The sequence below is a fragment of the Ambystoma mexicanum genome, chromosome 2p, assembly GCF_040938575.1.
Source record: "Ambystoma mexicanum isolate Mex_15411 chromosome 2p, UKY_AmexF1_1, whole genome shotgun sequence".
In the NCBI taxonomy this organism is placed as follows: Eukaryota; Metazoa; Chordata; class Amphibia; order Caudata; family Ambystomatidae; genus Ambystoma; species Ambystoma mexicanum.
In genome coordinates, this window is record NC_090923.1 from 1345464397 (window position 1) to 1345487898 (window position 23502).

Genomic DNA, 23502 nt, shown 5'->3' on the forward strand with positions numbered 1-23502 from the left:
GGGTGGGCAAAGAGGAATCTGTGGGAAGAATCATCGTACCCATCAGAAAGAACATTGGTAATGGTAAGACATTTGTTCTTCTAATGGATACACCGCTGCTACATATTCCTCACCTTCTAGAAGACTGCATAAATTATGCCACAAACTCAACAGTAGCAGGAAACAGTCTGATAATGGAAGTAAAGATAGACATTTTGTAGGCCGGACCTACACATTTTGCATCCTCCCCAGCCAGGAAGTCTAAATATTAATGCTTGGTAAACGTTTATGGAGATGGCTAAATAGTTGCCAGACAAAAGACCCAAAAAGGATTACCCTTCATAGATTTCTGCTGAGCCTCTCAGAGTGGGCACATTCCCCCACAGGTAAGTCATTAAGAGCCAACTAGTAACATCTCTTGATAAAAAGGAAATCCAACTGGATATGTCTTTTTTTGGCGTTGGCACTCCTGGATCATGAAAACATACAAAGAGCTGACAAACCAACAAAATGTGTTAGATCTGGAGAGGTAAAACATGAGCACCCTTTTGGTGTCCACACAATGAAATCTCTCCTCTTCCTTAGATTGGTGAGGAGAAAAATACAGGTAAGTGAATCTTCTGTTTTAAGTGAATTCTGACACTACCTTTGATAAATAAAGAAGGCTTTACTTGCAATGCAACTTTCTCCTTGGAAAATTGCAAGAAGAGTGGTAATTAGGGAAGGCCTGGAAACCTCACTGGTCTGATTTGTCCCCTTTTCATTTCACGTGGGAATTTTTGAAAGATCACAACAGCAGTGTACCAGACTGTCCATCTGGGAACAACCTTCTATCAGAAAATTATTCTTATGGTTGTTCGAGATTTTGATAATATGGTTTGCTCAGCAAGACAAGTTGAGCATTCATCTTAATACTAAAATATGCATTGGAAGGGATCATCAGAATTTAACATTGTAAAATGCTGAAAGAGCCACTTTTCTAACATATCTGCTTTTTTCCTCTGGTCATGTAGCTGTCAGCACCAGCCGGTGTGGATATAGTGAACAAGCATTAATGAGGTGGCTCCCTAACAAATAAAGAAACACCACCTGAATTGGTGGGGTCCATTGAATGTAGAGAGCCGTATACAGAACAACTCTTTCTCTCTGAGGAGGACAGGTTACTTACCCATGGTAACGTTCTTTCGACTGGATGTTCCTCCCACGTATTCCTTATCTTTGATATTTCCTAATATCCAGCTTGCTGCCTCAGAATTTTTTTTCAGGATAGGGCGCTGTGGGTCAATGTCTGTTGAGTCGATGTCCCTGGGAGGCCTCTGTCCTGACATCAACGTCATCACAGGTATAAGTAGCGTGTACAGCGTCCGTTGCTCAGTTCCGTTTTGAAGAGTGAAGCACTATCTTAAGCTAGACAGTTACTCCTCTTGAGCGAGCGCAGACTGTAACCACAAGAGAATTTTTACTGCGGGGTAGGATGGGAGGGGCAATAAGGAATATATGGGAGGAACATCAAGTTGAAGAACGTTACCATGGGTAAGTAACGTATCCTTCGAATGGATTGTGTCTTCCCACGTATTCCTTACCCTTGATACACTCCCAAAGCAGTTACATAATTTGGAGGAGGTAGTAAAATTTAAGTGATCAAGTATGCACAGAGTGCAGTACTGCTTTCTTAAAGGCAGAATCCTGGCTAGTGGAGGAATCTAGACTGTAGTATTTCGTAAAGGTGTGTGTAGACGACCATGTGGCAGCTGCACAAATATCCTTTATTGGAAATCCCCTCTGCAAAGCAGACAAAGTTGCGACACCCCTGGTCGAATGAGCCCTTATATGTTCTGGAGGGTCTTTACCAGCAAGTTTGTAGCATTCTGAAATTGTTAAAATAATCCATCTAGAGATGGTTTGTTTGGTGATGACTAGACCCAATTTATGACCTGTATAGCACACAAACAACTGATCATTTTGTCTCAGTTTTGCCAATCTGATAATGTAGAAACTCAGTGCACGCCTAGGGTTGAGTCTGTGAAGCCTTTCTTCCTCTTACCCTGGATGTGGCGGTGGGTAAAAGGATGGTAAAGTTATTTTCTGAGTGATGTGAAATTCAGAAACAACTGTTAGGCAGAAACCTGTGCAGTTCCCTTTGGGACCACTGCAAAAGTTTAAGACTACAGGTGTTAGCAGTAAACCCAATTGGTAGCAGTCTGTACCACCCAGATTTACCTGGTAACTGTGGTTGAGCAGTCAGACTTCTCCCAAAAAGAGTTAGGCAGTATATAGAGTATACACATTAGGTACAAAGAGACAGTAGCACAAGCAAACACTGACCAGAGCTTTGGTATAAAAGTATATAATTATTTATTTAAAAACACACTTGTAAAAATACACTGGCACTAATATGTCAAGCAAGTTCAAACACAGTCACTAGATATATATACACCTCCCTGATTAAATTATTCGACAAGTCTAAGTTAAGACACCACTTATTTGCAAAACAGAGGTGAGCGTGTAACCTTAGATGGCGCTCCAATAATTCAGTTTAAAAAGGGAGAGAAAAGGCAGAAATAGGAAAACACACAATGCCAACACTTTTAAAGAACCACAGCAAATCAAGAAAGGCAGGGCCTACTGTAGAGCAAAAAGTTCATAGGCCAGGCCCACTCTTGGAGAGAGCAAGGCGGAATGTGCCCAAGATCACACAGTTGAAGTACACTTTAAAAGTCTTTGCAGATAGTTCAAAAAGGAGTTAGATTAGTTCAGAAAAGTTAGTTAACAGGTCCGAGGTCACCCCAGGATAGAGAGTCAAGGATTTACGGGACACCTTGGACAGTCTGTTGCAAGGGAGACCAGGCAGGACACAGTACCTGAAATCGTGAGAAAGCTCCAGCGGGGGCAGTTGTTCCTGGCAGCGGGTGCAAGTCAGTGCTTCGTCCAGGGGAAGAGAAGATCTCGACGTGGAGGAAAGCTGGAGGTCGTTGCACTGCCAGGGAAGAAACCAGCCGCGGAGTTTCCCGGTTAAAAGGTACTACCCTTTTATTCGCGTTAGTGGTGAAGCGTGGCTATCCGGCCTCTGGGGTGCTTGGCATGGGCGATTTGACCACGAGACGATCGAGGAAGGCGAAAAAGAGGCGAACTGGTTAACCCCACCAGCTCAAAGGAAGAAGACTCTCCTGGAAGAAGATCTTCTCTGTCGTTGGGAAGTGGTGAGTTCGGTTCAGCAGGGCTCCACCGGTGGTGTCGTCTTTGCAGGTCGGCTCAGCTTCTCTCTCTTTCGGATTCTTTAGGTCCTGTGGCGGCTTCTGAAGTTCCAGTCCCCAAAGCCCTGATTTTATGCAGAAAACCCACATTCATCAGTCCTAGCTGTCAATCAAACATGCGAAGTGGTGAGCTGGGCGGCTCACCACTGTGACAATCACACAAGAGTGCCTATTCCCCCTCCCACACATCCTGTAGACCCAGACAGAGTGGCACCACTTTTGGAGGCTTCTGTGTAGAAGCCCGCCAAAAGTGGAACAAAGGGCTCGACTTGGGTTGGAGTTACAGAGGCGGACACAAACGCCATTTTTAAAATCGAGTCCTGGCAAAAAGACCCAACCGGGGAATAAATATTAAATAAATAACCCGGCGGTATCTTTAACATTGAACCAAAAAAGTGGTGCGTTTAAAATGAATGGGAAAATCCCATAGGAAATATTCTGGTGGAATATTTCGCGTGGTAACCACTGCCACCAGCCAGAAACTCGACAAGGGGGGACTGGACAGTGCCCCCTTGAAAAACAGACCCAGGGGCAATCGAATTACCCCTACCAGTACTTCCACAATATGATGGTTTGTAATGGTTCTGTTCACAATTTAAGACTAGTAAAGTCAATGGTGACTTTACATGCCCTGGGAGACTGTAGTCAGTCCCAGGGTATGGAGTCTATGTTTGGGGGCCACTATGACACCCCTGTGTTACTGCACTGAGGGTGCTGTGTAACACACTTACCAAAAACACATGAAGCCCTATGCAGTAAAAGACCCCATAGCCCATAAAACACATTACAAAGTCAAAGGACATTCTCAAATCATGCCTAAGAGTGGGTGAAAAAGAGTCTCACTCTTAGCAGGAGAAAAAATTAAACCCCAAAAATCCAGCAAAGCTGCTGGGGGACTCACTAGGTTTGGGAAATTAGCCTACACAGAGAATTCTACCTAACAACAACTTTGGGGAGAAAACTAGGCTTCACCCTTAATACCACTCTGTCTTTATGAAAAACAGTGTGAGGAGGCTTACAGGATAAAGACTGTAGCTCACTCACCCTTCGGGCTGATGTTATTGCCACTAAGAAAACTGTTTTCAAGGTAAAAAGTCGTAATGGGCAGGAATGAAGAGGCTCAAAAGGAGCACCCATTAGAAAGTTTAAAACCAAATTGAGATCCCACAGTGGAACTTGGAAAGGAGTCGGGGGATAAACATTAGTTAATCCTTTAAAGAATTGGATTACCAGAGGAATCTTAAAATATGAGACTTCCTCTGCAGTGCGCTTGAAGATAGATAGCGCTGCTAGATATCCTTTGATTATTCCAATCTGGATCCCCAGATTTACCAAGTGTAAAAGAAAAGATAACACCATCGGTGTGTTGCATGAGAAAGGGTCAACATTCTTATCTCTAGACCATTTGCAGAATTCATTCCAATGGCAGCGGTAAAAATATTTGGTTACTGGCCTTCTGGCTGAAAGCAAAACCTCCATTACATTGTCTGGAAGGTCCCAATCCTTGTATCTCAGCCTCTAAGAAACCACACGTGAAGACTGAGGGTCCTGATATCCGGATGGAGAACGTGACCCTCCTCTCGCGAGAGAAGGTCCTCTCTTTGTGGAAGATGAATCGGAGGGCAGATGGACATGTCCAGAAGGTCCGGGTACCACGTCCTCCTGGCCCAATCTGGGGCAATTAGGATCATGGATTTCTTGAACCTTCTCAACATCTTGATTATGTGAAGAATGACAGGGACTGGAGGAAACGCGTAAAGAAGTGGAAATTCCCAGTCCACCATGAATGCGTCTCCCAGAGCTCCTCTTGGAGGAAATTCCATTAAGCAGTAGTTTGCAATTCCGGTTGGCACCGGTCGCGAACAGATCCACTTGAGGGGTTCCCCAAAGGGTGAAGATCTCTTGAAGGACTTCCTGAGCTGGTTCCCACTCGTGGGAGACTGCGCTCTGCCTGCTCAGAACGTCCACTGTTGTGTTCTTCTCTCCGGCTAGGTGAACTGCCGACAGAGATATTCCTTCTTGTAGTGCCCAGAACCAAAGCTGCATTGCCTCTCTGCACAGTAGTAGTGACCCTACACCTCCTCTCTTGTTGAGGTAGTAATGGCCACTGTGTTGTCCTTCATTATCAAGACATTCTTTCCCCATACAGATGGCAGGAAGGCCTTCAGCGCTAGTCTGATTGCCCTCAGCTCTAAAAGGTTGATATGTAGTTTGGGCTCCAATGGAGACCAACGACTGCTGATGGTCAAATCATTGGTATCGGCTCCCCACCCTGTAAGTGAGGCGTCCGTCACTACTGTTATGTCTGGCCATGGTTGCCAAAATGGTTCTGCTTTCAAGATGTTTTCCCCACAAGCCCACCACTGAGATCTGACATCCTTCCTGAGAATTGTGACCACTAGGTCCTGAGAGCCCATTGGAGAGATATTATTCTCAGGAGTGCTTCTGGCACCAGAAAACGGCAGGATGCCATGAGACCGAGCAACCTCAGAAAGTCGAAGGCCGGAAGATGTTGGGCATTCTGGAATTTTGTCACAATCTGCAGAATGTATTGAGCCCTCACCTCTGGTGATGAGGCTTTTTCCAGGGATGCATCCAGGATTGCTCTGATGAACTGGAGCCTTTGTGAAGGTATCATTTGGGATATCATGAAGTTATGGGAGAAGCTCAGCCTGTGGAGGGAGTGGCAAGAAAAGGCTGAGATGATCCAGGGCTTGTTCTGGGGAATTGCCCCTGATCAGCCAGTCGTCCAGGTAAGGGTAGATGTGAATCCCCTCTCTCCTGAGACTCGCTGCCACTACCGCCATTAGCATGGTGAAAACCCTCGGGCAGAGGTTAGCCGAAATGGAAGAACCCGAAACTGATAGTGAGAGTTCCCAATGGCGAACTTCAGGTACTGTCTGTGCTTGAGATGGATCGGCACATGAAAGTAAGCATCCTGTAGGTCGGTAAGCATCCTGTAGGTCTAATGATACCACCCAATCCTGAAGCTGGACGGCCTGAAGGATCTGAGACAAGGTAACCATCTTGAACTTGTCCTTCCTGAGGGACTTGTTCAAGTCTCTTAAATCCAAGATGGGTCTCACTCCTCCGTCCTTCTTTGGAATTAGAAAATAAGGGGAGTACCAACCCTTGTTCATTTGCGCTACAGCTACTGGTTCTATAGCACCTTTATCCAGCAGGGTTAAAATCTCCTGCAGAAGGAGCGGATCTGGAACCTTCAAAGAGTTGTTCCCCTGTGGATGACTCTGAGATTTTTGCAGGAAAAGTAGGCAGTAACCTTGGGCAACTGTTTCTAATGCCAAAGCATTGGTAGTAATAGCCTGCCATTCTATCAGATGCTGTGACAACCTGCATCCTACTGCAGTCTAGTGATGTAAGACCTCAGAGAGGTTTTGGAGCAGCTGACGTAGAGGCTGAAGGTAATGCAGACCCTGCTGTTGCGGTCTTAGTACCCCTACCCCGTCCACCACGGGGAAATCGTCTTTGACCTCTTTGAGCTGGCTGTTCTCTGCCTCTTCTGAATGCGGAATAATAGCAAAAGGACGGGGCGCACCTGTGGGTCGGTTTGGAGTTTGACTTATTTTTGCTCCAAGGGATTTGGCTGCTGCTTTGGAAGTTTGCAGCTTCTCCAAACTCTCATCAGCTTTATTCCGAAATAGATGTGTGCCATGGAAGGGCATGTTGAGAAGTCTGGATTGAACGTCTGGGGAAAATCCTAACTTCCTCAACCACGCAAATCTGTGGATCACTGAGCCGCCATGGCTCTGCTGATGCTGTCAACAGAGTCGAGACCAGTCTGAAGGGATTCGCACATAGCGTCCTTCCCATCCTTGACAATGTTCAAGAAACCATCTCGTTCCTCCATGTTAGGGAGAATTCTCCAAAATGGCAAATTTCCCTTACCTACTGAGTCCCTCAGCAGCTTTGCTGGATTTGTAGGATTTATTTACTTCACATGATAAGAGTGTGAGCCTTTTTCCCACTCTTACATGTGTTTTGCTGTGCGTGTTTTTACCAATTGTATGATCTTGGGCTCTGGAGCCTCACCTACTCCATGGGCATCATTTTTTTGTGTGTTACACAGCTTCTTCAGTGCAGTGACACAGGGTTGTCTTTTAGACTCCCCACTGATTCCATTTTTCTGGGACTGACTACTGTCTCCCAGAAAAATGTAAAGTTGACATTAACTTTATATAGTCTCTTTAAATCACAGACCCAGTACACCCCATTTTACATGGAGTATTGGAATTCTTATCCCTTTTTGTCTGTTTCTCTTGGAGCACTGTTTCGCTCCCTTTTCGTCAAGACTTGGCTGGTGGCAGTGGTAACTACCCTATTTTTCATACCGCGGTTATCTTAAATAACCATGGTATTGTTGTAGGCTATTTTATTAGCCTCAAACATAAACCCGCTTGACCAAATATATTTTATTTCGGCTCCAGCTGGGTTTATACACCATTTCTTTTTGTAAAAGTCTTTCTTGTGTTTTACTGTGCGCACCAAACCAGGTTTGGTTCCTTTGTTCGCTGACTTTTCGCGGGCTTCTGCACAGAAGCCCTCCTTAAGGCGCCTGAAAGTCTGGGTAGGCAGGATGTGAGGGAGGGGTCTTAGGACCCCTGCCATGGGTTCCCTTGATAACCCAAGTCGCACTCCTGTTTGATTGCCTGGGTGACTGTCCTTGCCAGGACAGACACCCTGCTGTGTGATTGACAGCCAGGCTGTGTGAATGGGGGAAAACTGCATAAAAAGCAGGTCTCTGGAACTGGAAAGGCAGAGTCGCCACTGGAACTAAAGATCTAATGAGGAGCTGACAGAAGAGGACCCCTACAATGACTGAACCGCCCGAGGAAGCCCTGCTGCAGGTCCGAATCTTCAGAATCCAACGACAGAGAAGATCCTCTAGGAATCTTCTTCCCTTGAGCTGGTGGAACCAACCAATTCGCCCAAACTTCAAGCCAGGACCCCTCCTCTGGTCGAATTCGCTGTACAGAGCTACAGTGGGCCGGATAGCCAGGAAGGTCGGACCCTGCTTGGGTTTTAAGGAGCGCACCTTTTATTTGTTTTTTCGCTCTGCTGCTAGTTTCTTCCCTGGGTAGTGCAGGACCCTCCAGTCTTCCTACTTCTTGTCAGTCTGACAGTCGCTTCAGGAACCGTGAGCCTGCAGGAACTACCAGGAACGTACGCCTCAGCTACAGCTTCTTCTCCATTTTAAGGTACTGTGCAAGTCCGGTTGTTTGTTTCGTTCAGCCGCGTTAAAAGTGTGTGAAATCTTTCTCCAATCCGAGGGCTTGTCCTTCTCTTATCTTTGAACTAACTTTTCTGCCGACCAACTTCATCCGGAACCCGTGGCACAAACATTACCGCAAACTACCCTGAATCGTGTGATCTTGAGCAAAAGACTTTTGACCTATTGACTTTGGCCCTAAGCCTTTTTTCCCCTGATTCTATCACTGTAATTCCTCTTGCTCAATTGCCCTAAGTACTTACCTGTTGGTGTAGTTTAATTTCTGTCTAACTTTGTCTTTCCCTCCCTTTTAAATTTCTGGAGTGCCATTTTGCTCCCACTTCATTTTGTGAGCTTAACTTGTCTGGAACCTATTGGGAGGGGTGTGGTGTATTAAGAGTGTGATTTTTAAACTGCTTTACTTTAGTGAATTGTTATACAACTGATGTGTAAATAAATGTATATTCTTTTACTCGGAAACCTTGAGTCAGTGTTTGTTTGAATCATAGTAATTGCTGTCCTTTGTGTAACTATTTGATACTGCTCACTTGCTCTTGAGATAAGTCTGGCTGCTCAGCCATCGCTACCACTTTTACTGTGTAGTACAGGCTTGTACCAAAGGTGAATTTGTACTGTCACTTGTAGACTTAATTGTGTGTGGTGTTCCCAAAGGGTACTGCATATAATTCTGCCTAACACTCCCCTTCAGGGATGTGGTCAGCCGCCATTGAAATACACTCCCAAAGGATGTGGGTAAATCTCACAAGCGTGCACGTCGCATTAGCAGATATTAACACCATACCATCAGCCGAGAAAACCTTCTTGGACATGGCATCATATCTTTTGTCATCCCTATCTTGTGGAATAGGCATCTGGTCTCCCTGAAGAGGTAGCTGCTTGTACTACCAGGCTTTCTGGTGTTGGATGTTTTGAAAGGTATAGAGGATCAGAAGTAGAAGCTCTGTATTTGGCTGTTAGCCTCTTATTCACTGCCGCGACAACCTAGAGTGTTTCCCAATTGGAAGTTACACTCCTCTGTAGAGTGCGATGAAATGGGACAATTGGGTCTTCCTGTGGTCCTTTATCCAATATGTGCATTCAATCGATACAGGTGTGGGTCTGCACCATCCCATATACTCCATGACTCTTGTCATGAGTTGTCTATATGTCCCCTCAGCATGAACTCCTGGATCTGCTTTACCAAAATCAATTTCTGGGGAAGTGTCGATACCACTCGCCTCATGCAGACAGTCCTGCGCCATTTTTATACGAGACGCTTCCAATATGAGTTCATCTGGTACAGAAGGTGTCCCATATTCGAGACCAAATGGTCTTTCCTCCTCAGATGACTCCTCATCATCTTCATAAATTGAAGAAAGAGTGTTTGTAATGCTTACCTTGGGACTCTGTGGGGCGTAATGCCTTTTCAGCTAGAGGACCTGTTTTCAGGGCTCTTATTCTGTGGAAACAACAATTATAACAACAGAACTACTCTAATTCCCATTCGCAAACAAAACTGTGGTGCAGTGTACCTTTGAATAAACCCTCCCTTCTCACCTGTGCTTGTGTTTTGGGGAGCTCTCCATCCTGTAATCTACAGGGGCGCATTAGGTTGAATAACTTTTAACCTGAGGGGCTGTGGTGTCGGCAGATTCTTAACTGAATGATGTCCTATCCTCTTTTACAGGTATCTTGGGTAAGTCTTTTGGTGAAAATATAATTATATACAGTTCATCAGATTCTGAGTTGTCCCTACGTTGGAGAGATCTCTCTTACTAAAATTCTCGTTTATTTTTGCAGGTTCTTGTTTCCCAGAAAAGGACAGATGCTGCGGTATGGCTGCAACTATACTCGGTTTGAGGAAATGTTAAATAACGTAAGTTCGTCGAAACGGAGTAATTGCTGCCTTCAGAGACAAGCGCAGTAAGAATTAAGTGAAGAAAAGCTTTGCTGACACTTCAGGTAAGCACATATGTAAATTCTTCTTACTTTTCTTTTCACAAATTCATTCATTCACTAAATACCATTGGACGATGCAGAAGCTGCTGAGAAAAACTTTTGAATGAAGGCACTGCGACCGCGAACAAAGGCTGCTGAGGAAAACTTTTGAATGAAGGCACTGCGACCGCGAACGAAGGCTGCTGAAAGAAGAAATGATGCGGCTGCGACAGAACTTCTAACAGAAGATGCAGTGACTACGAAAATAACTGCGGACTGAGGAAAAACTTCGGAAAAACTTCAGTTGGGTAAGTCTTTACAATTATACTGGTATTCTGTTGATTTGCTGTTGAAATTAATGGGACTCTTTACGAGACCGGCGGTAGCTGTGCCGGGAAAACCAGCAGGCTGCCGCTGGACTCATAGTGAATTACCACCTCCATGATTGCCAGCCAACCCCGGTGACCCGGTAAATCCGGAGGCGGAATTCCGTTAATCTCCATTCCCATGGAGTGCCGTAGGACTCCATAGGGATGGGGACCATGGAAACACTGGCACCGTAAATAACGGTGCTGGTGTTTCCATTTCCGTCTGCAGGCGGGTGGCGTTACTCCCGCCAAGTCAGACCTGGCGGGAGTGACACCACCCGCCTGCAGAACTCTTAATCTGCCGGTCCGGAGACCCCGGTGGCAGCTGGTTTACCGCCACTGTTGTTTCCGGACCAGCAGGGTCATATATTAAAAGGCCCAATGTCTTTTAACTCATTTTTCTATTGACAGGTTCTGTCATGAGATCGCTGGTAGCGTTACCCGCTGTCACCGGAGAAGACGCAAAGCGAGCGCTCCAGCAGAGGCGGGGTTTAAGTAGCTCCCTTTGCAACAGATGTAGCATGCACTGCGAGTTAACTATGGAATTAGCGGCAGCCATGTTGAGTGTAGGGAAAACCAATGTAAGTGCAATGAGCCTATGGGTGCAATGCTAAGAGTGAGACAAATGCCTTTTGTGCCAGGCGTGAAGCCACTGTTGACCCACTGATTGATATGAAGTCCCTTTGCTGGGATCATGACAGTTTTAAAACACTCTGAGCGAGGGTGCAGTGTGAAGATCTTCTCAAAAGAAGAAGGCACTATAGACGTCATAATGGGAGCTGACAGTGTCGACGGCTTCGAAGGTTATCCCGAAGTCGCCGAAGGCTTCGACACATATGTTGAGGTCTTCGACGATAGCGTCAATGGAATTGTCATATGCGGCATCAAGGAGGTCGACACTCCAGGCGTTGATGGCTTCTCCTTCGATTTTGGCGCTGAGGGCGTCGACGACGCACTCTTCGGGCTTGCGTATTCTTTCAGCGTCAATGACGACGATTTTTTGTGTGTCACGGTGGCTTTCTCTCGACTCGAGGGAATTGAGTGCTCTCGAGGAGTTTCCAAGGCCGAGTCGAAAGACTCACGGCTCCCGTGCTTCCCAGGTGTTCTGACTGGATTATCACCTCTAGGTGTTGTCAAGGGGGGCAAGGCCGCATTCTCAAACACCTTCATCATACTAACTCTAAATTCCTCCCATTGAGCTGGGGTACTATATTTTGAGGGACAAACGACCCATTCAGGTGAACCGGATGAGGAAGTGGACGGCGACCTGTGGCGCCTCTTTTTGCCATGCCTCGAAGACAAGGAATGATGTGACCCACTTCGCTAACAGGAAAGGGAGCGTTTAGGTTTTTTATGACGAGGAGACGATGGCCTCGCCTCGTCAGAGGATTTAGGTTTGGAGGGAGTAATAGATTTTTGAGGCTTACTTCTCTCTAACTTCCCTCTGCGCCCTCTCAAGGCCTAGGCCGTCATTGACATTCATTCTTCACACTCCGAACACAGATGTTCTGACCCTAGACACCACAGGCAGATCCTGTGCGGGTCCGTAAAGGACATTTTAGCACTGCAGACCTGGCACTTTTTAAATCCGGACTTGGGAGTAGAGTCGATGAAGAAGCTATCTCATTGAAAACTAGAAGATATTTTCTCCGAAACTCAAAGAAAATCGAAGTCTCACACGGAACCAAGCATTACGTTACCAAAGCTGTGAAGCATGGAAAAACAGAACTGAGCAACAGGCGCTGCGTGCGCTACTCATACCTGTGATGACGTCGACGTCAGGACGGAGGCCTAAGAGTGACATCGACTCGACAGGCAACGACGCACAGCACCCTCTACTGAAAAATAAATTCAGAGGCAGCAAGCTTGATATTAGGAAATATCAAAGATAAGGAATACGTGGGAGGACGCAATCCATTTGAAATATTATTTTAATTCGATGAATTTCTCGTCTTATTCAACGCAGTTTCGGCACTATGTGTTAGGGAGAATTCTCTTATAAGGCTAATTTCCCAAACCTAGTGAGTCCCCCAGCAGCTTTGCTGGATTTTTGGGGTTTGTTTTTTCTCCTGCTAAGAGTGAGACTCTCTTAGGCATGATTTGAGGTATGTCTTTGACTTTTTGTGTGCTTATGGGCTATGGGGTCTTTTACTCCATAGGGTATCATCTGTTTTTGTGTGTGTGTTTCATAGCACCCTCAGTGCAGTAACACAGGGGTGTCATAGTGACCCCCAAACATAGACTCCATGCCCTTGGACTGACTACTGTCTCCCAGGGCATGTAAAGTCACCATTGACTTTACTAGTCCAAAATTGTGAACAGAACCAGTACAAACCATCACATTGTGGAAGTACTGGAAGGGGTTAATTTGCTTGCCCCTGGGTCTGCTTTCAAGGGGGCACTGTCCAGTCCCCCCTTGTCGAGTTTCTGGCTGGTGGCAGTGGTTACCACGCAAAATATTCCCCCGGAATATTTCCTATGGGATTTTCCCATTGATTTTAAACGCACCACTTTTTGGTGCAATGTTAAAGATACCGCCGGTTTATTTATTTAATATTAAATCAACAGTTGGTGTTCGTGTCTGTCTCTGTAACTCTAACCAAGGTCGAGTCCTTTGTTCCACTTTTTGGCAGGCTTCTCCACAGAAGCCCTCCAAATGGTGCCACTCTGTCTGGGTTCCACAGGATGTGTGGGGAGGGGAATTGGCACCCTGGACAGCATTGCCTTAGCAAACCAAGTCGCACTCTATTCTGATTGGCCCGGTGGCTCACCACTTAGCATGTTTGAGTGACAGCTAGGCTGTTGAATGGGGGGTTTTCTGCATAAAAGCAGGGCCTTTGGGACTGGAACTTGAGAAGTCGCCACAGGACCTAAGAATCCGAAGAGGGAAGAAGCTGAGCCATCTGCAACAACGACACCACCGGTGGAGCCCTGCTGCAGCAAACTCATCACTTTCCCAACGACAAGAGAAGATCTTCTGCTGGACGAGTCTTCTTCCTTTGAGCTGGTGGGATCAACCAGTTTGCCCCTTTCGACCTTCCAAAGACGTCTCGTGGTCGAATCGCCCGTGCCAAGCACCCCGGCGGCCGGATAGCCAAGCTTCACCACTTTCACTGCAATAAAAGGAACACACCTTTTAACCAACGAACTCCGCGGCTGGTTTCATCCCTGTGCAATGCAGCGACTCCAAGTTTCCTCCTCGACGAGATCCTCTCTTCCCCTGGTCGAAACAATGAACTGCAACCACTACCAGGAACAACTGCCAACGCTGGAGCTTCCTCTCTCTTTAAGGTATTGTGTTCTGCTTGGCCTCCCTTTCTTCGTTTTGCCCAAGGTGACCCTTAAATCCTTGGCTTTCCAACTGAGTTGGCCCCAAACCTTCTAACTTTACTTCTTGAATCACCCCAACCTCTTTTGAACATTCTGCAAAGACTTTTAGTGCATTTTAAACTGTGTGATCTTGGGCAAATTTCGCTTTACTCCATTTAAAGTGGGCCTGGCCTATGAACCTTGGCTCTACAGTGTATACTGCCTTTACTCCCTTGCTTTGAACTTCTAAAAGTGTTGGGAACTGTTTTATTTGTATGCCCTGCCTTTTTCTCTCCCTTTAACTTAACTATTGGAGTGCCATGTAGGTTACACGCTCACATCTGTTTTAACAAATAGTGGTGTTTTAACTCTGACTTGTCTAATAGTTATCAAGGGAGGTGTCTATACTTTACCTGACAGTGTTTTAACTTGCTTTTGATTTAGAGTGCTAGTGTATTTCCTAAAGTGTGTTTTAAATAAATAATTATATACTTTTAATACAAAGCTCTGGTCAGTGTTTGTTTGCTCTACTGTGTTTTTGGCCCTATTGTGTATACTCTATATGCTGCCCTACTCTTCATGAGAGAAGTCTGACTGCTCAGCCACAGCTACCGGGTAAATCTGGGTGGTGTAGACGCTACCAATTGGGTTTACGGCTTACTCCTGTAGTCTTAATCTTTTTGCAGTGTTCCTTAAGGGAACTGCACAGGATTCTGCCTAACACTATGTCGGCTCCCAAGTTCTCAGGCTTCAAGCAGTGCTAGGACTGCAGTGCCAAGATGTCCATTCCGGACGCTCACTCAATCTGCATGTCGTGCATCAGCGTCAGCTTTTAAAGAGCAAATGCTTGATATGTTCAAGTAAGCGGCTGCGGAAACAGTGACTCCTTGAAGCAGCATGCTCCATCAGCTCCCGGAAACTCCAGTCCCAAGGACAAGTCCCGGTACTGCCACCCTCCGGATCGTCGTGGATTGCTGCAAAGGTGTCTAAACCGCTATCGGCACCGTCTGGTGTTGATCCGTCAGCGTTGATGTCGAAGCTCGACCGGTCGTACGAGCCTCTGTCCCGATCTGTTTTTTTTGGCACTATGGCATCAATCTTCAGTGATCTTTATTGACGACGACACCCTCGAGCCGTTTGGCGTATTCAGGCTCTGTAGGCAGAGATTTCTTCTCAGACCAAGCTCATTTAAGGACCTTGGCAGAGGGTTTGGAGAGGCAAGTGGCCTGGGCACGTCCCCTGATGTGGAGACTCAGCAAGCCCACCCTTATGCTCATGCAAGTGGGAAGTATCATTCTACAGTGGAGCCGGTGGTGGAGGCCCTACATTGAAGTGCCCCAGCTAGACCTCTGTCAGGATATGAACTCACTGACATTTTGTTTTGGATGAGGGAGCCCCTACAGAAAGAGCCATGCCATTCAATGTGGCTAATACTGACCCTATTGCCACCTTGTGGCAGAATCCTTGTGCTACACTGCCTGTGAATTCCGAATTCACTAAGAAGTATAAGCCGGCAAGGGGGAACTGTCGTGCGCCACCCGTGGAAGTGTTGGCAGCAGTGGAAGTACTTGTAACATGGTGCTTCGGATTGTCTATCCTAACGGTCTAGTGTTCGATCAACATGGCCGCCGGCACTATATTGGTGGGCGGGGACCTAGCTTCCCTGCGTTGTATCTGTCTTTTGGGGAATTCACTGCTAGATCTCTGTTGTTAGGAGTTCCAGCTTTCTCTGTACCTGTTTTTTGCTAGTGTTTCGACTCCGGTTCTCTGGCGGAGCACATCTTTGCCTTTCGTTACTCTATAGTCTTTCGCTATCCATTACGGCTTTTCTGTCATCCGTACCTCGCAGTTCCTGTCTGCTTACCCGCACCCTCGTGGCTTTCCTTTCTGCGTATCTTGAGATCAAGCTCTTTACTTTTACGTCTTTATCCTGCTCCCGCACTTCTGATTAGTACGGGTTCTGACTATCCTTGACACTGCTCTCAAACTCTCCTTTGAGACAGCTTCCTTCTCCTACCGTGCCCTGTTCGATTTCACTCTTTTAGTTCCGATGGCTCTCGTACCGTTAGCCTTACCTTGCTATGTTATGACCTCCATTGCTTTCAGCCTCGGGTGACGTCTTTTTGGTTTACTTTTCTGCTACTCACACCTTGCCTCTCATTCAGTGCACACGGGTTACTTCATTAACTATCTGTCAGTCTTGCCAGAATAACTTCAGTCTCTTGTATTTGTGTTCAAGGGTCTCGTCTGAGAGATCCATATCTGTCTTGGAGAAAAGACTGTTACTTGCCTTCAGATCCGGAAGACTTCATTTTTGTAAGGTACTGAGCTTCCGCTCAGCCTGGACAATTATTTACTCAAGGAGAGAGACTACATTTCGTCCACCTACAGACTCTTTAAAGGAATATTTGAACAAATGTACATCCAGGGTTTTTTGTGCCACAAAGGCTTTTTCCCTGTTTTTGGGAGCTTGCTCCTCGGAGTTCCCCTAGACTTGGGTGAGTCGTCAGGCCAAGGTGGCCTCCGAGGGAGCTCGCCCCTACCTTCATCAGAAGAAGGAGAAGAAACCTAAGGAACCTCGGAAACCATGACAGAAAAAGGAATCTGAAGCCCAGTAAAGCCCCGTAGAAGACACAGGCGAGGAGGAAGCACGGGAGGGATACCCAGGGCTTGAGAGGGGAGGGAACCCACTGTACCTCTCCTCTCATTCTTCACTTGAGGGGTTATAGTAGTACATGCAGCCACAGCCATACTAGACCATCCACCTCAATTTCCATTCTCCCTATGGACAGGGATGGTGAGTAAGTTGACACCCTGGCAAATAAAGTATTTTCGTCAGGTAGTATGGCCTTAAAGGCTGTCCGTGCATCTTGTGCATTTGAGAAATGCAGCAGTGTTTTCCCAGCTTCCCAGTACATTCCCGAAGGCTTTCTAAGGATGGTGGAAGATGGATAAGAGGTGGTCGGATGTCGCTGACTGTGTCGGAAGGTCAGTGATGTCAGCTAGAGTCTTGAGGAGGCAGTCCTACCTCCACAATTCAGGTTTCTCGCCAAACGTCCAGAATAAATTGCTGGATGTTTAAGGATTCAAAGCTTGCTGCAAAGTCACTGGGCCAAGCTGCGTAGCAGCCAGAAAACCCTGCATTATTTTGCCTCTAGAGGTCAGGGATACAGGCGCTATGTCCCCTTTGGCAGGAAGGTAAAGCAAATTTGACCCCATATGACCCCCCATATTACTGCCTATATGACCCCCAACCTTAATGGCCCCCACATATGGTCTCTGTTCTCTCTCCTTTTTCCTCTTCGCCCATTAATGGTGGCACCCGGTGGGAGGCCCTCCTGGCCCCCTTCCACTCCTCTAAGACCATCCTTAATGTCTACTTAAATGGCACCGCCTTGGTCCAGGGCCCTCAGGTCAATCTCCTCCTCTTTGATAGACGCTTCCCGCGCCTTATCAACTTCCTTTGCTCTCCTGCTATCCCTTCTTACTCCTCTCTGGCTCCTCTGCCACCTCTTCGGCACCCCCTGCTGCTTCTCTGGCCACCCGGTTGCCTCCCTCCCCCCCCCTGGTACTTTCTTCTCCCTCTCTGGCTACCCTACCTTCTCTTCCTTCCTCCTCTGCCCATCCTCGGGCACCTCCAACACTTTCTCAGGGTGTACCTCTGGCCTGTATCCCTCCCTATAAGTCCTTCAAATGTGGCAACCCGCTCCACATCGCTACTCTCAACTCTTGTTCAGCTGTCAAACACTCCTCTGACATCTGCCGTCTCCTGGAATAGCTTGATGTGGATGTACTTGGTCTCACCCAGATTTGGTTCACGGCCAGCCCTGTCACGAGTTTCGACACGCTCCTTCCCGATGGCTACAAGATCCTCTCCGAACCCAGAACCAACCATCCCGGTGGGGTTGTAGCCGTGATTTTCCAAGAGTGGATCCCTGCTTCTATCATTCCAATGCAGCTCTAATCCTCTTTTGAATGCCTGGTCTGCAGGCTCTCTATCTCACCTGGCCTCTCTCTCACTGTGGCCCCTATCTACAGGCCGCCTGGCCAGGTCACCCACTTCCTCTCTGAGTGGGCTGACCTCTCCTACTTGCTCCTTGCCTCTGCCTCTCAACTTCTCCTCCTCAGAGACTTAAACATCCACCTGGATGCTACCAGTCCTTCTCCAGGACTCTTTTGCAACCTCTGCGATTCTCTCTCTATCTATTCTTCACTCTAGCCCGGCTCGCACTGCAGGGCACACCATGGATATTCTTTTCTCAGACCTCCTCTTCTCTAACACTCTCACCACTCCTTTCTCTTGGAGTGATCACTTTTTCCTTTCTTCCCACCTCTCCCTCTTCCCTGCAGGTCAAGCCGACTCCAGCATTGCCACCTTCTCAGTTATTCGACCCATGATCCCTCCACTCCAAGGGTCGCAGCTCCTTCGCAGGACTACTAAAGATTACGAGCAAGACAAGGCTCTTCCAGGACAGCAGCAGAAGTTGGTCGCCAGGACTCCTTCCGTCAGCTTTCAGGTTTCTTTGTGGGTCTCGCAGCAGGATAGGATACTTGGCTCCTTCAGGTTTCTTCATGATCTCTAAAGAACGGGTGCAGGGGTCCTCTTCTTATCTTAAAAGCCAGGTAAGAGCTGCTGCCCTCACTAGCCAATAGCAGGAATAGCCCAGACACACACCCCAGCAGTGGTCCTATCAGGGCCACTGGCGGGAACATTCATGCATACCACTCAGACACACCGAAACCAGTTTGTGGATTGGGGCCAGACAGTCCCAGACCACATCCTGCCAGCAAACACACACAGCCCTCCAGTAGCTCACCAAAAGCTCCTGCTTTCCTGCGTACTGGTAGTCCTTATAAGGATTTTCCTGGCCTCTCAGGCGAGGAAGAAGGCTAAAGAACAAGATGGCAAAAGGACAAGCAAATAATCTTGTGGCACGGCCATGTTTGACCAGTAGGCACAGTTGATAGCCAAAACGCGGTAAACCAGGTAAGGCTAAAACGACAATTCCCAAAAAATAGGAAAAAGTCACTGCTTCCGCCAGTTTATCCTTTTAGCACACCTAGAGTAACCAAATATCCTCTCTGAGTGTTAGTCTATGGCAAAGCAAAAATGTACCCCATTGTACTGCAGTGTAAACTGCATTGTACAATGATAAAAAGTTACCACAGGTGATACAAAAGGAACCAAAAGTAGTAACAAAGTAACACGACTAAGGGAAACAAAGTTTCCCAGTACTGACAGCCTGAAGGACATGTCAGTTTCCCAATGACATATGAGCAAAAGCCAGAGCAGTGACGCTTATGGCTTCACTGCACTGTAAAAAGTACAGGTCAGATTGAAAAATAAAAGCAAAAAGTTTGGGGGTTCCAAAAATATGGAAGGAAAGGTGCAGTACAGAGAAATCTTTCCTAACACTGCGTAGCTTGTTCCACAGCGTTCCACAAACCAAAACAATATTTGGATAAAAACCGCAAACCACATTAGTGGCCTTTAAGGCCATACTGCCTAAAGTAAAAACGTTCTTGGCCATGGTATCCAGTTTCTTACCCTCTCGATGCAGAGGAAGATTGGATGTGGATGCTGCATGTCTGGTGGTGATAGTGGCAACTTGCACAAGGAGAAATTACTTACAGTGATGTTAGTTCTATGGATTCTTAGCCTGCAGATTCCTCATCTGATAGATATTCCATCCAACTCTGCTGCTTGGGAAAATGTTCGACAGGGGGGACCACATGGGGACCACCGATGCAGACACCCCATGGAGATCCAAAAAAGCACTGCGGTGCTGTGACCACTGACTCCTCAGGAGCCACTGCAGGGATCTCATGCGCAGCCTGGCCACTGACACAACAAAAATGCAGGAGGCCATGAGACCTAAGAAGTGGAGGAAGGCAGCTGCTGGTAGAGTGGTATGGTTCTGGAACAAGTCAACCATTTGTGTCAAGCTGACGACACTCTCTTCGGGAGGGTAGGCTTACCCAACCTGGGTGTCTAGGGCTGCTCCGATGAACTGGAGACTTTGGACTGGTGTAATTTGGGACTTCTTTAAATTCAGGGAGAAGCCCAGCCTGTCTAGCAGCAAGAAGGTGTCCACTAAATGGGACAAGACCTATACCGCTGATTTCCCTTCGATCATCCAGTCTGAGAAATTACTCACGCAATGATCTTTCTATGGCTTCTTCTCCCGCAGATTCCTCATCATGATAGATATTCATCATCCAGCTCTGCTGTTCAGAAACCTTTTGACAGGGGGCGCAGTGGACCTCGACTCGACTGTCGATCTTAGATCCGTCTTGTCTGGCTCTCGATCGCCGACTTCGGAAGTGACGTCAAGTGTCAGATATATAGCACGGCACTACACCCCATGCTTCAGTTCCAAAGTCTTTTCCCCCTGCGATTGAACGCTGCAGAAGGAAAAACCACAGGAGGAGGCTAACCAGCCATTAAAACTTTAAGAAGGATACAGCCCAACAGGGTGAATCCCAGCAACAATGTTTGGAAAATCATTCATTTTTTTTTAATGAGACATAAGCAGTCATCCAAGAGTCATCACCAGATGTCTTCTCGTTTGGACACAAGCAACAACCCAGAGAACTTTCTGAGCGGGGATGGATGGGAGGGTCGATGAGGAATCGGCGGGAGAAGAATCCAAAGAAAGATAATTTCGATGAGTAATTTCTCCTTCAATGGATTGCTTTTGTCCCGCAGATTCCTCATCTTGATAGACTCCCCAAGCAGTAAGGCAAAGGAGGAGGGCAGAAAGGATCACACTGTGGCGTAGGGTGCAACCCAATCTCTTCCTCCCCCGTAAGCACACTCTCCTCACCTGAGCTGTCGGAGTTGTCGGTCTCTTGTAGGCGTCATCGTGCAAGGTAGTCTCTCCCCTTCTTTAGATGGATATGCTTGTCACGGAGGGTAGCCACAGTGACTGCTGTTTGAACAGCTGCCCCGTGACTCCCTTTCCGGAAACCAAGCAAGAAATCAGGGAAAAACCCAAAAGGGAAAAAACCCTGTGGTGTAGCGTCGACCCTTCCAATCCAGATGACAGGACAATCGCTGACAGGAGCAATGGTGAGAGGCAAAGCAGCAGAGTTCGTAGCCTTAGAATGTCCAAGTAGTCGAAGCCAAGGAGTAGCAGTGTCAGGGAAGTCGGAAGCTCCTTGTGGCAGTTCGAAGATGTGGCACTGGATCCAGGAAGAGGGAGAAGGTAAGCAGTAAGCACAGCTCAGAGGAGCCCAGCGGGAATAGAGTACGGGAAAAACCCGGGAGAGAGAGAGAGAGAGAGAGAGAGAGAGAGAGAGAGAGGTTGATACTGCCGGAACGGAACCAGCCAGGAGATAAAGCACAGCAGCGTACCGCTCGGAGCAGCGGTAGGAAAAATGAAGCGAAGAGTAGCGTTCCGAGGGAAACAGGAACACCGGAGAACAGGGAAACCCTCTGGCAGATCCGAAGGTGGACGGCAGAGGATCGGAGCGAGGAAACCCGGAAACAGGAAAGCATCCAAAGGGGGTTGCAACGCAGCGTCAAGCCGGGAGGCGGGGAGTTAAATACTCCCAGTGGCACTGCGCTACGTAACTGGAGCTGGAAGCAAGAACACACTACTGAAACACCCTACCTTTGTGTCTCCAGCTCCAACGCGGAAGTATCCACCAATTTCGGCTATGGCCGTGACGGCGGATGACACACACAGGCAGGTTCTGCAGAACTGCTCTGCCAAAACATGCATCCGCCCCACGTGCAACGTCCAGAGCATAATGCTTTGTGAAGGTATGTAACGAGGACCAAGTGGCAGCACAGCAAATGTCCTGAACAGGGACCCCCGACTGAGGGCCGTGGAAGCAAGGATTGTCCTGGTGGAATGGGCCCTGATACCTGGTGGGGCTTCTTTTCCCGCCGAATGATAGCACTCAGCGATGCATAAAATGATCCAGCGGAAGATGGTCTGTTTGGTAATCGAAAGACCCTTGTGCGTGAACGAGAATGGGCGAGGAACAACCAGTCCGTCTTCCTGTAATCTGCTGTGCGGGCAACATAAAAGCTGAGGGCTCTCTAAGGATCGAGACAGTGAAGCCGTTCTTCCTTAGAAGGTTAGGGAGGAAGGAAGAACACTGGCAAGTCAAAAGACTGCGAAAGGTGACATTCCGAAGAGACCCCGGTCGGACCTTAAGAGAAACCTTTTATCTGAAGAAACGCCAAAAGGGGGGCTTGCAGCAGAAGGCCTGCAGCTCACTAACTCTCCTAGCTGATGTGATGGCAATCAATAAGGCCGTCTTAAGGGACAGCAACCTAAGTAAGCAAGAATGCATAGGCTCAAATGGAGCCGCCATCAGAAAAGTGAGAACCAGGTTAAGGTCTCAATACGGAACAACAAAGGGAGTTGGCGAGAATTTGTTGAGCAGGCCTTTCAGGAATTGGGCCATGACTTGTATGATAAAAAAGGAACCCTGATCCGGGGACCTTTTAAAAACAGAAAGGCCATCAAAAACCCCTAGACTCCAGAAGGTCTGAAGAGGCTAGTGACAGCAGGAACGTTGTGGTAGGGCAAGAGATGGTGTCAACCTCGCGCTCCCTGCACCACGCCTCAAATCTTCTCCATCTGCATGCATACAGAGATCTCATAGACGGTCTGCGTGCAGCCAGCAACACCTCAAGGACTTCCTCAGAGAGGTCCCAGTCATCATACGTCATCCATTCAAGAGCCACACATGGGTCGGGTGTGGTATCCAACCCTCCGAACGGGTGAGGAGATCCGGCCACCGAGGCAACAGGTGAGGCAGACAGATCCAAGAGGTCAGAGTACCATGTCCTCCTCGCCCAAAGTGGGGCGATAAAGATCATGGTCGCTCGAAACCTCTTCAACCTTGGAGCCTTTGGACTGGTGTCATGTGGGACTTCTTTAGTTTAGGGAGAAGCCCACGCTGTGCAGTAGCTGACAGGTGTCGTCTAGATGAGTCAAAACCTGTTCCGCTGGCTTCCCCTGGATAAGCCAGTTGTCTAGGTACAGGAATACGTGGACTCCATATCACTTGATGTGAGCCGCGACTTCTGCCATGAGCTTGGTGAAGACCCTTGGAGCGGAGGTCAACCCAAAGGGCAGCACTTTGAACTGATAGTGCTTGTCCCCAATGAGGCGTCATCTTTTAGGTGAGCATGGGGTCGGGGGTACCGAGCGCCGCATTTGCTGCCGAGGGGTGCTGGTCGGCAGAGGGAGCCACGCTGACAGCTGCTTGTTGACAAAACATCTCAAGCATTTCTTTTATTTTGTGTAAATTACGTTTTCATTAGTTTTTACAAAACAGAAACCACAGAAAAAGGCATTTCCCACAAACCAACAATCACAATTACAATTGTATATATTTGAAAACCCCCACGTATGATCCTCCTCCCTCCCATACACTCGAGCTCCCTCCGCCTAACCCCCCCAAC

At 47.5% G+C, this 23502-nt stretch overlaps 1 protein-coding gene across 2 annotated transcripts in view; it reads right to left on the minus strand.

Moving 5' to 3' along the window:
* MYO15A (myosin XVA) overlaps window positions 1–23502 on the minus strand; it is a 3541761-nt gene that overhangs the window by 608471 nt on the left and 2909788 nt on the right. The gene's annotated exons all lie outside the window — the stretch shown is intronic.